Source organism: Oncorhynchus keta, chromosome 17, assembly GCF_023373465.1.
Source record: "Oncorhynchus keta strain PuntledgeMale-10-30-2019 chromosome 17, Oket_V2, whole genome shotgun sequence".
NCBI classification, from domain to species: Eukaryota; Metazoa; Chordata; class Actinopteri; order Salmoniformes; family Salmonidae; genus Oncorhynchus; species Oncorhynchus keta.
The window spans coordinates 26,513,380-26,531,718 of record NC_068437.1 but is presented as its reverse complement, the minus strand read 5'-3'; the positions used below and the strand labels follow the sequence as shown (position 1 = coordinate 26,531,718).

Sequence of the window (18,339 nt, the reverse complement as noted above, 5' to 3'; positions counted from 1 at the left end):
CCTCTACGCAGATGACACCATTCTGTATACTTCTGGCCCTTCTTTGGACACTGTTAACTAACCTCCAGACGAGCTTCAATGCCATACAACTCTTCTTCCGTGGCCTCAAACTGCTCTTAAATGCAAGTAAAACCAAATGCATGCTCTTCAACCAATCAAAACCAGCACCTGCCCGCCCGTCCAACATCACTACTCTGGACGGTTCTGACTTAGAATACGTGGACAACTACAAATACCTGGGTGTCTGGTTAGACTCTCACCTTCCAGACTCACATAAAGCATCTCCAATCTAAAATTAAATCTAGAATCGGCTTCCTATTTCACAACAAAGCATCCTTCACTCATGCTGCCAAACACACCCTTGTAAAACTGACCTTCCTACCGATCCTCGACTTCGGTGACGTCATTTACAAAATAGACTCCAACACTCTACTCAGCAAATTGGATGCAGTCTATCACAGTGCCATCTGTTTTGTCACCAAAGCCCCATATACTACCCACTGCTGCTACCTGTATGCTCTCGTTGGCTGGCCCTCGCTTCATATTTGTCGTTAAACCCACTGGCTCCAGGTCATCTATAAGTCTTTGCTAGGTAAAGCCCCGCCTTATCTCAGCTCACGCACGTCTGCTCTCGCTCTCCCCCCCGGTGCTTGATGCCACCAGGATGCCCTGCATCATGCACTCCTTCCATCCATTATGCACACCTGCCTTCCCTCGTCACGCGCATCACCAATATTGGACTCACCTGGACTCACATCACCAGTTATTACCTCTACTATATTTGTCTGTTCCCCGCTTCTGCATTGATTGTTTTTTGTCTTTGTTTTCTTGTATGTTGACGCTGTTCCTGTCTCATTCCATGTCCGTTTCTTCATTAAAATTTTTCACTCCCTGGACCTGCTTCGTCTCTCCAGCGTCATTCCATGTGACACTCCCTGGTCACCACAGCAGCACCCACCCATAGCACGCGCTCTAGTAGGTATATTTCACTGGTCACCCCCAAAACCAATTCCTCCTTTGGCCGCCTTTCCTTCCAGTTCTCTGATGTCAATGACTGGAACTAATTGCAAAAATCACTGAAGCTGGAGATTCATATCTCCCTCACTAACTTTAAGCACCAGCTGTCAGAACAGCTCACAGGCAACTGCACCTGTATATAGCCCATCTGTAAATAGCCAATCCATCAACCTCAACCTTTTTGCTCCTTTGCACGCCAGTATCTCTATTTGCACATTCATCTTCTGCACATCTACCACTCCAGTGTTTAATTGTTAAATTGTAATTATTTCACCACTATGGCCTATTTATTGCCTTACCTCATTTGCACACTGTATATATATACTTTCTATTGTTATTGACTGTTTTATTCCATGTGTAACCCTGTGTTTGTTGAACTACTTTGTTTATCTTGGCCAGGTCGCAGTTGTAAATGAGAACTTGTTCTCAACGAGCCTACCTGGTTAAATAAAGGTGAAATGAGAACTCACATTTTAATTTTTACAATTTATGTTGCTGCTTTGAAATTGGAAGATATATGTAATAGTGTGCTGTAATGTACTTGGAATTTATTTAGCTTTCTCTTGAAGGAGGCTTTGATCTTAAATAACAGGTCTTCTCATTGACTGCTTTATAATGTAGCAAGGAAAGAACGTTAAAATTTCAGGTTGTATGAAGGTGTAGTTCTATGTTTTTGTGTTAGATCAAATCGAGCGGCACAGTGTTAGTTTACTGCTGGCTTGCTATAATTAATTCCATTATCAGAAAGCTGGGTACTATGATGTAAGGGATAATCAACGAGGGACTACCCTTTTAGGTTTTAGACAGGAATTCTTTTTTTCTAAGAGTGTACTTCAGTTGAGATTGTAAGCCTTTCTTTGAAAAGCTCATAGGCTAACTGTATCAAATAGTCATTCATGATAATATGCAGTTGCTTACTGCCACACAATAAATCCAGAAAACAGTTTGAAGCAGTTGCTCAATAACAAATTGAATAACTCTGTGCACTCAAAGGCAAAGAGGGCTAAATGGATACCAAAAATAGGATTAGAAAAACTCGCAGAGGTATTTTATGAAACAGTAAATTGATTTATTGGACATGTGCTGACGATCACCTCGGAGAATTTAGTTGCTATTGTGTTCCCCCTGAAACAAATTCTTTAATTTCCTGTGCTGTCAGAAGCCATAACGATAGTTATTATTGCACCTGTATGTAAAATACAACACTGGTGTCAGAGGCACTTTTGTTTCCCTGTCAGTGAAGTGCTACATTCTTTATCAGATGAAGAAATGTCCTATTTAGAGGTATTCATGGACATGAACTGGAGTCCTGGGATTAGGCTGGGTTCACATACAATCTCTCTCGTGCGCTCTCAATTGAAGGGCTTTATTGGCATGGGAAACATATATTTTTAGTGAAATAGATAAACAAAGTGAAAACAATGAACTGTAAACATTACACTTACAAAAATTCCAAAAATAGACATTTAAATTGGCATATGTATTGTGAGCGGACCAAGTAATTGGCCGTCACTCTACAGCAGAAAGGTGGAATAAACGAGTCAGGAGTAGGTTCTCTTGATTGAATACAGTTCTCTACTGAGGGCATTTGGTCAACACAAACACTCCAACATAATCAATAGAAATCTCCCAAGGAAAAAACATACATCTTCTCCAGATCAAACAGGAACACTAATCTTTAAACTACAACAAAAGTCACGGGATTGTCACCATCTTAGTGGTTCGTCATGGATAGCTCCTCTGTCTCAGTGGCCATCTTCCAGAGTGTGGTGTTTTTTTTTTTTTAAATTCTCCCCCCCCATCTCTGCTGGTTCCATACTCTCTCTTATAGGGGAAGGAGAATGTCATTAGCACTGTCAGCTGTGCTTAATTGCCTCTGGTTACCTTGTCTCCCATGCCTTGTTGGGCTACTGTGAGCCCAGCCTGCCCTCTGGTGGTCCTTTCACGGTATATACAGTTGAAGTCGGAAGTTTACATACACCTTAGACAAGTATATTTAAACTCAGTTTTTCACAATTCCTGACAATAGCAGAGAATGATTCTTTCATCACATTCCTAGTTTACATGCACTCAATTAGTATTTGGTAGTATTGCCTTTAAATTGTTCAATTTGGGTCAAACATTTCAGTTGCCTTCCACAACCTTCCCACAATAAGTTGGGTGAATTTGGGCCCATTTCTCCTGACAGAGCAGGTGTAATTGAGTCAGGTTTGTAAGGCCTCCTTGCTTGCACATGCTTTTTCAGTTCTGCCCACATTGTCTACATGATTGAGGTCAGGGCTTTGTGATGCCTGCTCCAATACCTTGACTTTGTCTTTAAGGCATTTTGCCACAACTTAGGAAGAGTGCTTGGGGTCCTTGTACATATGGAAGACCCATTTGCGACCAAGCTTTAACTTCCTGACTGATGTCTTGAGATGTTGCTTCAATATATCCACTTAATTTTCCTCATGATGCCACCTCCTGCAGCAAAGCACCCCCACAACATGATGCTGCCACCTCCGTGCTTCACGGTTGGGATGGTGTTCTTCGGCTTGCAAGCCTCCCCCTTTATCCTCCAAACATAACGATGGTCATTTTGGCCAAACAGTTCTATTTTTGTCTCATCAGACCAGAGGACATTTCTCCAAAAAGTACAATCTTTGTCCCCATGTGCAGTTGCAAACCATAGTCTGGCTTTTTTATGGCAGTTTTGGAGAAGTGGCTACTTCCTTGCTGAGCAGCCTTTCAGGTTGTTAATTTATAGGACAAATTTTTCTGTGGATAGAGATACTTTTGTACCTGTTTCCCCCAGCATCTTCACAAGGTCCTTTGCTGTTCTGGGATTGATTTGCACTTTTCACACCAAAGTACGTTCATCTCTAGGAGACAGAACGCATCTCCTTCCTGAGCGGTATGACAACTGCGTGGTCCCATGGTGTTTATACTTGCGTACTATTGTTTGTACAGATGAATGTAGTACCTTCGGGCATTTGGAAATTGCTCCCAAGGATGAACCAGACACTTGGCTGATATCTTTTGATTTTCCCATGATGTCAAGCAAAGAGGCACTGTGCTGCCATCCTGTTAGAAGGTAACAGATTGTAATAAAATAATGGTTAAATTGGATTTTCACTGTGTTCAATGGTGTTATTTGCCCCCTAGTGGCGCTTTCTGGTACTTAGAAAGACGATGCAAACAGGAAGGACAGAATTAGTTTTGCACAGCATAGAAGCAGCTACAAACAACGCTACGGTGCAGATCTTTCAATGTAGTTATTTCTTGTCACGCTTCATCCTTGGAAAAATATTTAAGTTCGATTCAAGCATTTAGCTAATGAGGATAATCTTGTTATTGATAGAGTTGCTTACATATCAATGTTGGTTGCATTTACTCACAAATTGCAATGCCTTTAATGTATGTCGTTAGCTGAATTACTTTGCTCATGCGTCATGCAAACGAATTGCAAAATATACAATACTGTAGTTTTGTTACTGTTTCTAGTGTAATATGCTTTATTCTACATAGATGGTTATACATTATTAGAGTAATGAAAGGAGCCAATTACCATATGTTTAACAATTAGCTATATGGTTTGGCATCATGCCGCGTGCTTTGTATTTATGCAACTTCAAATGTTTAATGTACAGCTACAGTATGTCGGTGTGAATTGAACACTAAAGTATATTCTTTTCTGTATTTTGCAGTTTCACAGCATAAACGTTTTCAATATATTCATTCAAGAAAAGTCACGCCTTGGGAGTTTTATTGAAGACTTAGTTGTTAGCTATGTCTAGTTTTGCATGGGAATGCAACTCAAGGGCAGAATAGGCACTGAGTTTGAAGGTAGGCCTTGAAATACATCTACAGGTACACCTTCAATTAACTCAAGGGATGTCAATTAGCCAATCAGAAGCTTCTAAAGCCATGAAATCATTCTCTGGAATTTTTCAAGCTGTTTAAGGCCCAGTTAACTTACTGTATGTACACTTCTGACCCATTGAAGTTGTGGTACAGTGAATTATAAGTGAAATAATCTGTTTGTAAGCAATTGTTGGAAAAATTACTAACCAACTTGCCAAAACTATATTTTGTTAACAAGACATTTGTAGAGAGGATGTTAGTTTTAATGAATCCAACCTAATTGTATGTAAACCTCTGACTTCAACTGTTTTACAGTGTAATGATGTGCAAATAGTTCAAGTACAAAAGGTAAAACAAATCAAAATAAATATAGGTTGTATTTACAATGTTTTTTTCTTCACTGGTTGCCCTTTTCTTGTGGCAACAGGTCATAAATATTGTTGCTGTGATTGCACACTGGTATTTCACCCAATAGATATGAGTTCATCCAAATTTGATTTGTTTTTGAATTCTTTGTCTGTGTGATCTGAGGGAAATATGTGTCTCTAATATGGTCATACATTTGGAAGGAGGTTAGGAAGTGCAGCTCAGTTTCCACCTCATTTTGTAGGCTACGTGCACCACTCACAAAATGCCTATCTTCTCCTGAGAGCCAGGTCTGCCTTCTGAGGCCTTTCTCAATAGCAAGGCTATGCTCGCAGAGTATGTACACCAGCCACAGTGGTCAGGTGTTCTGCCACTGTGTACTCTCTGTTTATGGCCAAATAACATTCTAGTTTGTAATTTAAAATTCTTCCTAAAATATCTTCTCATTATTTGGTTTGGTCTAATTGTGTTGCTCTATGGGTTGTGTTTGTGAACAGATCCCCAGGACCAGCTTGAATATGGGGTTCTTCTCCAGGTTAATTTCTCTGTAGGCAATGGCTTTGTTATGGAAGGTTTGGGAATCCCTTCCTTTTACAGTGGCTACTCAATTAATAGTTTTGCAATTTATGCTGCAGGATTTAGAGGTAATTTGTAGTTTAGTACGTTACCCTGCGTCACTACTTAATTACTCCAGACCAGTGCAAGGGGGAGTTGGAGCACTGTCTCTAACTGACAATGAATGGGTGGCATAAACTAAATAGGAACTGATAATTGTGCACAACTTCCATATTACTTACTAATTATTACTAATTATAATTATTATTACTAACTATTATTACTAACTACTAATTATTATTACTAACTATTACTAATTATTCCACTATTACTTACTATTAAGGTTTTTATTCTAAGAGAAACTTAGACTACAATTTAGGGTGTGGAAATGTTAGGATTAATTTGCTCTTACTCTAGAACTGTAGCCTACTCCAGACCGTTCACATTGTCCTGTTCCCAAGTGGCGCAGTGGTCTAAGTCACTGCATTGCATTGCTATAGATGCTGGTTCAATACTTGTGCTGGCTGTGGCTGGGAGACCCATTTGGTGTCTTTTGGTTTCTCTCCCTCTAAAACCAGAAATCATTTGAAATAACAGTGGCATTATTTACAAATTAGCAACAATGTCTCACCCCATGTTCAAGAATTGCCATTTGCTCACTCACTTTACGTTATTTGAAAACAAAATAATCTCCAAAATATTGTTATTTTTAAACCAAGTTATTATTATTTAACAGAATTATATAAAAACCCTTTACATATTCTCACAGATATATTATTAACCCTGTTTTTCCCAGGCGTAGCATGCTGTGAATTCTGCAAACAACGTTTTTAGGATGGGCTATAAGCAGGACAATATATGTTGGTCATATTAGTCATGGCTCCCAAGTGGCGCACAATTGGATTTTCTTGCAGTTCTCCAGCTTTAGGGTTCAAGGCGGGTGGCACGGGACAGGCCGTAGAGCAGCACACACAAGATGGACCTAGCCCATGGGGAAGGGAGGATGAGCAACACTTTAAGGGGCATTGCACTAATAATGCAGCTGACTGGGGAAACGTTCCCGCTGTTCTTAGTGCCTGTCTGCACACGTTCAAACTAAAACAATGTAACTAATAATGGTGCAAAAAATGCCCCTTAGATGTGAATTCAGAGGGCAGAAATGATTAAATATTAAAGGATTAAAGCTCTCACTAAAGGCATCAGTAAAAAGTTGTCCATAAATCCGGACGGGATATAATTAAAATGACATGAAAAGCGCACATTTGTAAATCCCAAACTCAAAGTAATTGGAAAGGAAGATGCAACTAATTTGTGACATTGTGGTTACAATAAATGAAAACAAGATGTTGTAATTTTTATTTACAGTAGTGATGGACAGCAGGAAAGCATTTTGTATTTCTTAATCAACATCTTTATGCTTTCGTTAAATTCACTATTACAGTGAAACATTTTGTCCAGGAAATTGTCTAGAAGGGATTGAATTTGTTGTTGCCAAGTTTTTTGGTAGATTTCCACACTACTTTCATTCCAACTATAGCATTTATTAATATTATGCAGTTCCTTAGGCTTTGATGTCTCATGGTTGAGCAAAGCTCTGTTCAAGTAGTGTGATTTTGCTATGATCTGATAGGGGTGTCAGCGGACTGACTGAACACTCTGAGACTCTGATTTGAGGTCCGTGATAAGTAGTCTACAGTACTAGTGCCAAGAGATGAGCTATGTGTACCTACTGTAGGAGTCCCCTCGAAGCCTAAAAATGTATTATGTACATACCCATCATCCAACAGAGCTGCAGGAGTTGTGACCCATTTTTGTTGGTTATGTTGTCATAGTTGTGGCATGTGGGGGAGGGAATACTGTCACCTTTAAGTAGGTCTTTGTCCCCCTGTGTGCTGAGGGTGTCAGGTTCTTGTTCAGTTCTGGCATTTAGGTTGCCACAGACTTGTACATGTCCCTGGGCCTGGAAATGATTGATCTCCCCCTCTAGGGTAGAGAAGCTGTCATTGTTAAAATATGGGGATTCTATTGGGGGGGATATAGGTAGCACATTTTCTCTGAGAATTTCCTTATTAATTTCTAAAATAAAAAGTTCCTGGCCACACTAGAGTGTGGCCAGGGTTTGCTTGGGATGGTCTTAGCTGGTTGGGGTTTGGCTGACGCTGTGGTCTGGGTGTAGGTCCTCTTGGCATGGGTTCTCTCGGTGCATGTCCTTCAGGAGGAGGTCTCACTGGTCTGGGCAGGGTGTCCGTTGCTCTGTTACTCCTGTGTGAGGTGCTAGGGCTACGGTTGCGGTCCTGGCAAAAGTTGGGATTGCTGCCTTGTAGAGGTGGACCTGGTCATAAAGGCTGTTCAAGTCCAGGGTAGAGTGGTGGGTCAGGTTGACATTAGGTTTTGAGTCTTGCAAAATGCTTGCATTCACCTGCTGTATGGTGGCAGGGTGAAAGTCTTTTCATGGTAGCACTGTGGAGATAACCACTTGTACATTGGGGAAAGTGGAAGAAGCTTTTTCAATCATTCCCTTGAGTGCTGTGGCCCTCAGGTTATTTGTGCCTGTGTGAATTATGATGTGTCTGGGGGACCCTAGTCTGTCCTCTGACAACAGGTCCAGGGCTTGCCTAGTGTTTGGGCACCAGAGCTTAGCCACTTTGAGCTCTCTCTGTCTCTCTGTCTCTGTGTGTGACCTTTTGGATACTGGCCCAAAGCTCTTCATCGCTAGGCTACCTGCCGCTCCACATAATAGATATGAGTCAATGTAGATTTTGAAAAGGGTCTGACATCACAATAGACCTCTCATTGTAAATGCTGAATCTAATGTAATCAGTGCGTGTGACTGCAGATAAAATCATGTATAAAATCACTATAATTGTGTAACGACTGTATAATAACAAACCCATGATTTTATTTATTATCTTTAAGTTTTGTGTATGTTTACTAAAATAGATTTCCCAAATTTAGCATGCCACAGTTCATTTAACTGTGAACCCCTGCGTGTTGCACTATTTTTGTCAGATTTGTCTCATAATCAAGTGAAGCACTTAAATGGCATAACACTGATTAGTCATTAGTATGACATTCATCAGGCACAACCAACGTGATGCATGATGTGCAATGATTGTGTAGACAGCAGACCTGAAGGTGAGGGGAAAAATGTAGAGGGACAGAGGTGGCAGCTTGAAAATTAAACTTGAATAATCTTACAGTGGATCTGTATTCTCTGACCTGGGTGGCATTGTTATTGTTAAGGCCTACAGTCTGTGACAAATTTACTTATAGCAACAGTTAACAGTAGCAACAAAGGCCTAGAAATGGAAACTGGTTATTAAATATTGTATGACTCTCGAAAAAGCTGTTGCAATAAAGACATTCATTTAATTTCAGCTAGTAAATCCACTCTCCAACCACGCATTTTATACTATTGTATGCCTTTTAGACAGGTTCTATTTGGAATGTAAAAGACAGCCCATGGCAACATGGTAATTTAGCATATAGAAACTACTCATGTCGTAAACATGAACTCATAATTAATTTATGGTTGTAAGGGCTAATGGTCTCGTATGGTTAACAGTACTTTGTGCAGAGATTGAGGAAGTAGTATAAGATATTCTCTCCTTCTCATTGTTTCTGAGGTGATTGCTTTATGGTAAAAGCTGAGAGGTTGGTTGTCTCCGTAACAGAGGATTGGTTGCTATTTGTCACATGTGCCAAATACAACAGGTGTAGTAGACCTTACAGTGAAATGCTTACTTACAAGTCCTTAACCAGCAATGCAATTTTAAGAAAAATACACAAATAATAAATAAAGTAACAAATAATTAAAGATCAGCAGTAAAATAACAATAGCGAAGCTATATACAGGGGGTACCGGTACAGAGTCTGTGTGTGTGTGGGCACCGGTTAGTCAAGGTAAATGAGGTAATGTATAAACTACCATTCAAACGTTTGGGGTCACTTAGAAATGTCCTTGTTTTTGGAAGAAAAGCACATTTTTTTTTTGTCAAGTAAAATAACTTGAACTTGATCAGAAATACAGTGTAGACGCGTAACATTGGAAATTACTATTGTAGCTGATTTTAAAAATAAATAAAAAAGGAATATCTACATAGGTGTACAGAGGCCCGTTATCAGCAACCATCACTCCTGTGTTCCAATGGCACATTGTGTTAGCTAATCCAGGTTTATAATTTTAAAAGGCTAATTGATCATTAGAAAACCCTTTTAGCACAGCTGAAAACTATTGTGCTGATAAAAGAAGCAATACAACTGTCCTTCGGACTAGTTGAGTATCTGGAGTATCAAAATTTGTGGGTTCGATTACAGCCTCAAAATGGCCAGAAACAACTTCTGAAACTCGTCAGTCTATTCTTGTTCTGTGAAATTAAGGCTATTCCATGCGAGAAATTGGCAAGAAACTGAAGATCTTGCACAAGGCTGTGTACTACTCCCTTCACAGAACAGTGCAAACTGGCTCTAACCAAAATAGAAAGAATAATGGGAGGCCCTGGTGCACAACTGAGCAAGAGGACAAGTACATTAGAGTATCTAGTTTGAGAAACAGACACTTCACAAGACTTCAACTGGCAGCTTCATGAAATAGTACCCGCAAAACACCAGTCTCAACGTCAACAGTGAAGAGGCGACTCCGGGATGCTTGCCTTCCAGGCAGTTGCAAAGAAAAAGCCATATCTCTGTCCAGTGTATTTTCTTTTGCCCATCTTAATCTTTTCTTTTTATTGGCCAGTCTGAGATGGCTTTTTCTTAAACTCTGCCTAGAAGGCCAGCATCCTGGAGTCGCCTCTTCACTGTTGACGTTGAGACTGGTGTTTTGCGGGTACTATTTCATGAAGCTGCGAGTTGAGGACTTGTGAAGCATCTTGGACTACACACTTGTGAGGGAAGTGTTTAGTCCCAGGTCCTTAGCTCAGTGATGCTCTTTGAGGGCACTATGGTGTTGGTGTTGAAATGGCTGCTGCTGCTATTTTAGATTTCTGAACCAACAGAGACGTACAGCTTTATTATGCATATCTACATACAGTGCCTTCAGAAAGTATTCATACCACTTGACTTATTCCACATTTTGTTGTGTTAAAGCCTGAATTCAAAATGGGTTAAATATGTTTTTTTTCTCAGCCATCTAGACACAATACCCCATGTTGACAAAGTAAAAACTTCTTTCTTTTTTTTTTTTTTTTTTTTTACATTTCTGCAAATGGATTGAAATAGCTAATTTACACCCATGAGTCAACGCAATTTAGAACCGGCTTTGGCAACAATTACAGCTATGAGTCTTTTTGGATAAGTTTCTTAGAGCTTTGCACACCTGGATTGTACAATATTTGCCTATTTTTTTTTTTTTTTTTTTTTTTTTTTTTTAATTCTTCAAGTTCTATCAAGTTGGTTGTTGATCATTGCTAGACAACCCTTTTTCAAGTCTTGCCATACATTTTTCAAGCAGATTTACGTCAACTGTAACTTGGCCACTCAGGAACATTCACTGTCTTCTTGGTAAGGAAATCCAGTGTGGAGTTGGCCTTGTGTTTTAGGTTATTGTCCAGCTCAAAGGTGAATTAATCTCCCAGTGTCCGGTGGAAAGCAGACTGAATCAGGTTTTCCTCTAGGATTTTGCCTGTGCTTAGCTCCATTCTGTTTATTTTTTATCCTGAAAAGCTCCCAGTCCTTAATGATTACAAGCATACCCATAACATGATATAGTCCTCACTATGCTTGAAAATATGGAGAGTGGTACTTGGTAATGTATTTGTATTCAGGACAAAAAGCTAATATTTATATTTGTAAATGCTCCCTCCTTTTCCCTCTGTCAATTAGGTTAGTATTGTGGAGTAACTACAATGTTGTTGATTCATATGGGGTGGCAGGTAGCCTGACGGGTGAGAGTGTTGGGCCAGTAACTGAACGTTTGACAAGGTAAAAATCTGCTATTCTTCCCCTGAGCAAGGCAGTTAACCCATTGTACCCTGGGTGCCGATGACGTGGATGTCGATTTAAGGTAACCCCCCACACATCTCTGATTCAGAGGGGTTTGGTTAAATGCGGAAGACACATTTCAGTTGAATGCATTCAGTTGTTCAACTGACTAGGTGTTCCCAGCCTCAGTTTTCTCCTATCATAGCCATTCAACTCTAACTGTTTTAAAGTCACAATTAGCCTCGTGGTGAAATCAATGAGCGGTTTTCTTCCTCTCCAGCAACTGAGTTAGGAAGGACGCCTGTATCAAATGACTAGGTGTATTGATGCACCATCCAAAGAGTAATTAATAACTTCACCATGCTCAAAGGGATATTCAATGGCTGCTTTTTTATTTCTACCCCTCTACCTATAGGTGCCCTTTTGTAAAGCGTTGGAACACCTCCCTTGTCTTTGTGGAGTATGTGTTTTGAAATTAACTGCTCAACCAAGGGACCTTACATATGTGTGGGATACAGAAATGAGGTAGTCATTAAAAAGTAATGTTAAACACTATTAATGCACACAGAGGGAGTCCATGCAGCTAATTATGTGACGTGTTAAGCACATTTTAACTCTTAAACTTATTTAAGCTTGCCATAAAAGGGGTTGAATTCTTATTGACTGAAGACATTTCAGCTTTTCATTTTTAAGGAATTTGTAAACATTTTGAAAAACATTATTCTACTTTGACATTATGTGGTATTTTGTGAAGGCCAGTGACAAAAAAATCTCAATTGAATCAATTTTAAATTAATTCTGTAACAACAAGTTTGAAAAAGTCAAGGGTTGTGAATACTTTCTGAAGTCATATGGTTAACATTCAATCAGTATGGTAATGTTGCTTTTTTTCAGAGGTTTAAGAAATTGTATCACATACAGTATGCAACTAACAGTGAGCACATAGCCTACTCTCCACTCTCCCTGAGCTGTGTGTGTGCTTATGCAAATAATTGTTCTCACGGACTTAACTCACACTCCCTTTACATGTTTGATAATTCTCACTTACTCCTGATTCAAGGGTGTGTTAAGAAACAGACTGAAAAACAATACCTGGATGAAAAGCCTACAGTGGCAAGGCTGTTTGCAATGTACATTGGATTTGGAATTCTCCTGCTGCAAATAAAACAGACTGAGCCAACTGCAGCGATGACATGCCATACTAATTTCTTAGTTACTGTGTATAGCCTTGGCTTAACAAAGCAATTTTAGTCCTGATGTTCTTTTTAAAACAGGTAATGCTTATACCAGATATTCCACATTTATCTGCCAATGTAGGCTACTCACCTGACTGGCTGTGTAAAAAAATCTGACTTTGATAAACATACACATTATATTTACACAGACATTTCCCTAACAATTGACACTTGATGACAAAGATCAGATCTGTAAGACTGAACAGTGTGCACTGTGGTGGTCTCTGGTGCCTTGGATTCGATTGTATATTTTCTATGACGTTTTCAGCAGGGTTTCTCTGCCAGCCGAATTGCAGGAGCCATTGGTTTTATCTGAAATATTGCAATGTATGAAGGGATTAAGCCTGTGCCTTTAAGATAAATATGCGTCAAGGGAAAGCAATGTGTTTGCCCATCTTTACAAACTGATCTAACGGCTGCCATAATGGATGGTGCATTATGCTGAATTATTGGACTATTTTACGTCAAGCCAGGACAATTTAGTGTGGCCGCCTGCCATACATCACACCTCTGCTCAGTCCCTGACTGCACTGTACACAGGCAGAGCCATAAACTAGAGGGTGTTCTTTATCATTGCATCCCTGGCTGGGGCCATCTGTCCTCCTGAAAGTTGGATCTTCAAACAGGTAATGTGAATGACAGCCCCACTTTTTCTGCCAGGCAACCGTAGATACCTTGGCTGAGAGATGCTCTGGTGACTGGTCTTCATCCATTCATAAGTCACAAGCTTTTCTCTTGATTAATGTCTTTAATATCATTTATTAGGCATTTGAATATCATATATTGTGGCCTATATCTGATTCCTATTAGCCTCAAGCTAGTGGCTTCCCTCTCCGCTATATTGGAATCCAGCCAACAGACTGCTGTAAAACCTCCATCTGATAGGGTCTGTAGGGACGTCTTTAGATAGGGCCAGGCGTATGAGATCTGGTGTTCTTTTACATATGCGATTCAATTCAGGAAACTAGGCGGATGTTGCAAGTCACCATTCACAGGAGAGCCGTTTGAACGTAATTTATTTTTTAAATAAATGTGTTTTTTGGGAGAAATGCCTTATCGAACATGTGAACTTGCAGGTGCCTTAATAACAAACGTGAATGCCATCTGTAAATACGAATACAATTGTTAAATTGCATGCCTTGATGGTTAAGCATCAGAAAAAAGTCAGCAACCTTCCCACTAGCCAAGAATGGATGAGATAATGAGTGGGCTGGACAGGCTGGGAGATGAGTTCAGATTGGTCTGACATATAGAAGGCTTCTGTGTTGATAATCCTGTCAAACAGCTTTTTTTAATGTACTGTGTGGTGAAGCTGCATAAGTGTTGCTCTCCACTTTCTTGAGGATCAAGTTTTGAAATCAGTAGAATTAGAGTATGATAGTGTCATGACGTTGGCCTGGGGGGTAGATTTATGACAGTCATAAATACCCCCCTTTTTTCCCCTCTCGCTACCCTACTGAGGTTACATTTGCAAAACCCTTGGTTAACCTCTTGAAACTAGGAGGCACTATTTTCATTTTTGGTAAATAACGTTCCCAAAGTAAACGGGCTATTTTGTCAGGACAAGATGCTAGAATATGCATATAAATGACAGCTAATATTGTCTGAGTATAACAGAACTGATATTGCAAGTGAAAGCCTGAGAAATCCAATCAGGAATGGACTCTTATTTAAAAATGTCTGTTCCTATGTGTCCCTATTGAGCAGTGAATGAGATGTCAACCAGATTCCTTTTTCTATGGCTTCCCTAATGTGTGTGTTGTGTGTGTGTCGTCGACTGAAGTCTCTGTGTTTTGTGCGTAAAAGACAAATGCAGCCATTGTTTCTCTCTTTCCGACTAAGAAGCCACCTGTCCCGGTTGATATATTATCAAATAGATATTTGAAAAACGCCATGAGGATTAAACAACGTTTGTTGATATTATGGAGCTAATTTGGAAAATTGTTGGCATTGTTCATTGTTGTTTAACTAGCTAACGTTACGTGATGTGTGTACAATACTCATTGACTATGTCCGGTGTCAGTAAACGTCTGCAAAAAAACAAACTTTGAAACAAATCAAAATGTATATTTTAGATTCTTCAGTTGCAACTGTTTGCCTTGATGACAGCGTTGCACACTCTTGGCATTAAGAGGCTTCATGAGGAATGCTTTTCCAACAGCCTTGAAGGAGTTCCCACATGTGCTGAACACTTGTTGGCTGCTCTTCGCTCTGTGGTCCATCTCATCCCAAACCTTCTCAATTGGTTTGAGGTCGGGTGATTGTGGAGGCCAGGTCATCTGATGCAGCACTCCATCCCTCTCCTTGTTCAAATAGCCCTTACACAAGACTCGCTGCCAAAGGTGCTTCAACAAAGTACTGAGTAAAGGGTCTGAATACTTATGTATGTAAATGTGATATTTCTGTTTTTAACAATGGAATCAGGGATACCTTCTACGTCAACACCATGACCAGCTGGCACAACTGGGGATGGCTATGGAAGAGGTTTTTCCCAGTTTGCAACATCTCGATCAAACCCGGGAGGCGTTGCCTTCAACTACCTGATGATACAACCAGCCGACCCAGTGAGCCAGCACAACAGCCCATTCAGCAACCCGCTCAGGTCAGTGATGCCTGTTTGTCCCTCCCAGATAAATATGACTGTACCCCATCCAAATGCCATGGCTTCCTACTTCAGTGGTCCCTCTCCTTTACACATCAAATGGGAGGTCTTACCACTAAGAGGTCCAAGGTTGCCAGGGTTATTTCTCTGCTGACTGGGCGGGCTTTGGAATGGGCTACAGCCGTCTGGGAGAGAGAGGAGGAGCTAGATTCCTATGAGGGGTTCATGGCTCTGTTTTAAATGTATCTTCGCTCAATCTCCTTAGGGGGACGGCTGCAGAGTATACACTCACCTTCCGGACAGTAGAAGCATCCATTGGATGGAATGAGCCGGTGCTTCGTACACTATTCAGAAGAGTCTGCGCGAGGAGGTCCAGGCGGAACTGGCCTGTCGAGACAACCTCACCTTGGAAGCACTCATTGCTTCAGCTGTGTCGCAGCTTCTCTCACCTCTCTCCTTAAGGGAGGTTCCCATAGGTTGGTTTGGAGCCCAGCTGCCGACGAGACCTGTCTCCTCAAGGGTCATTTCACCTCTGCCCCATTGTTCAAACAGATCCCACGATATCCTTTGTGGTGGAGGTGGACGCTTCATAGGTAGGGGTGGGGGCAGTTCTGTCTCGATGACAGGGTAATCCACAGAAGTTGTACCCATGTGCTTTTTACTCTAAGAAACTGTCCCCTGCAGAGGAATTGTGGCTGTGAGCTCCTGGCACTGACGTTTGCATTAGAGGAGTGGAGACACTGACTGGAGGGCACCAAGGAACCATTCGTCATTCACACTGACCATTGGAACCTGGATTTCACACTGACCTATTGCCCAGGTTCAAAGAACACCAACGCTGATGTCCTGTCCTGCCTCTACGATTCGGGAGATGGTCCTGTCCAGAATGCACCTATAACCCATCCTCCTGAGTTGCAGCTCCTGTGGTCTAAAACATAGATGTGGAAATCCACCAGGCTCTGGAGAGGGAGCCCGCCCCCGCTAACTGTCCTCCCAAGCGCATTTACATTCCTACAGGGATAAGGGACTGGCTTCTGACCTGGGCACACACAGCTGTTGTCACTGGACATCCATGTATTTCTTGCACTACCCAATCCATCTCTGGGAAATACTGGTGGCCCGCCTTAGAGCAGGATGTCACTCTTTACATTAACTCCTGTTCCGTATGTGCCCAAACCAAATACCCCTGGAACGCTCCAGCAGTTAATCTCCTTCACCTTCCCGTGGCTCAGCGTCCCTGGTCCCATCCCTCCCTTGACTTTGTTACTGATCTCCCCTTCTCTGACGGGTTCACCACCATTTTGGTGGTTTTGGATAGATTTTCCAAATCCTGTCATTTAATCCCTCTTTCTAGTCTCCCTACTGCTTTCCAGGTCACTGAGGCACTCTTCCAGCAGGTCTTCCGGCATTAGGGCCTTCCAGAGAACATTGTCTCATCTCACATCATGGGTATGGAAAGCCTTTGTAGAGAATCTCGGGGTCACGGTCAGCCTCACTTCCGGGTACCGGCCTCAGTCCATCGGGCAGGTGGAGAGGATGAACCAGGAGCTGGGGAGGTTCCTGAGGAGTCACTGTCAGGACCGGCAGGGAGAGCGGGTACGATTCCTTCCATGGGCAGAGTACGCCCAGAACTCGCTACGTCACTCCTTCACTGGGTTGACCCCCTTCCAGTAGGTTTTCAGCCGGCCCTGGCTCCGTGGACCCCGGGCCAGAGCGAAGCCCCTATGGTTGATGTGTGGTTCTGGCGTGCAGAAGAAGTGTGGAGCGATGTTCACATGAGACTCCAGCATGCCGTCCACCGTCAAAAGGAGCAGGCGACCCCTGTGTTCCACCCTGAAGATTGTGTGGCTTTCTACCATTAATCTCATACTCTGCCTGCCCTGCAAGAAACTGAGCCCCCTGTTTGTTGGGCCATTCAAGGCTCTCTGGAGGGTCAACGAGACGAAGTATAGGTTACGGTAGTCACTGGGAAGTTGTATCTCACCTTTTCATGTCTCCCTTCTCAGGCTGGTGGTTCCTGGTCCCCTAGCCGATGCTTTCCCCCACAACACAATTAAACGTTTCACCTGCACCTGCTTCTTGACTCACAGCATCTCCGTTACACTTCCTATTCTGAGCCAATGACCCGCCATGTTGACAGGCTAAGAAATACATTTCATGTATGCTATTGCAAAAATAATATTTTTGTTTTGTTTATGAAAATCTCAGAATACAAGAATGCAGAAAAAAATATTATTTCAAAACACAATAGCATTTTTATTTGTTACTGTAAGCTCCACTAAAAACACCACAATTCAAGTGTTAAATCCATCACAAAGAAATTCATTATAAATCCATTTTGGCAGAAACATGTCTGTGCTTAGTCTCCTAGGCCATATGCTGCCACAGTGCTCACATTGGAATCAAGGTTATTCTAAATAGAGCTCATCCCCTCATATTTTAGTTAATTGACAAATATAGATGTTTTAGGAACCTTAGAATATGCTCTTTCTGATAAGAACTTGCAAGACCTGCATGAACTTCGGTAGGATTATTTGAATTTATTTTTGTCTGTTATATGCTGCGTGCGCTGTTCCATCATTAGTCCCTTCATTCACAAATTACAATTGATTGTATTGTCACCCATCAGACTATTGTAAATGTAATATTTTCTTTAGGGTACATCTACAGTATTATATGTGAGAAATTAGTTTCAATGTGGTTAGGTGGAGTTTTGATGAGAGATTTATCAGCTGGGCAGCCAACTGTCAGGTGAAGGAAGGACCGGAGGAAAAAATGAACATGTCATCTTAAAACAGC

General features: G+C 41.3%; 1 long non-coding RNA gene across 1 annotated transcript in view; it reads left to right on the top strand.

The window, feature by feature from the left end:
* The window catches only part of LOC118396145 (uncharacterized), a 30,764-nt gene extending 13,153 nt beyond the window's left edge, over positions 1-17,611 (top strand). Inside the window, exons 2-3 of the long non-coding RNA XR_004828140.2 lie at positions 15,363-15,540; positions 15,806-17,611. This is a non-coding gene — a long non-coding RNA (uncharacterized LOC118396145). The remainder of the gene's footprint in view (positions 1-15,362; positions 15,541-15,805) is intronic.
* Positions 17,612-18,339: the final 728 nt, after the last annotated feature.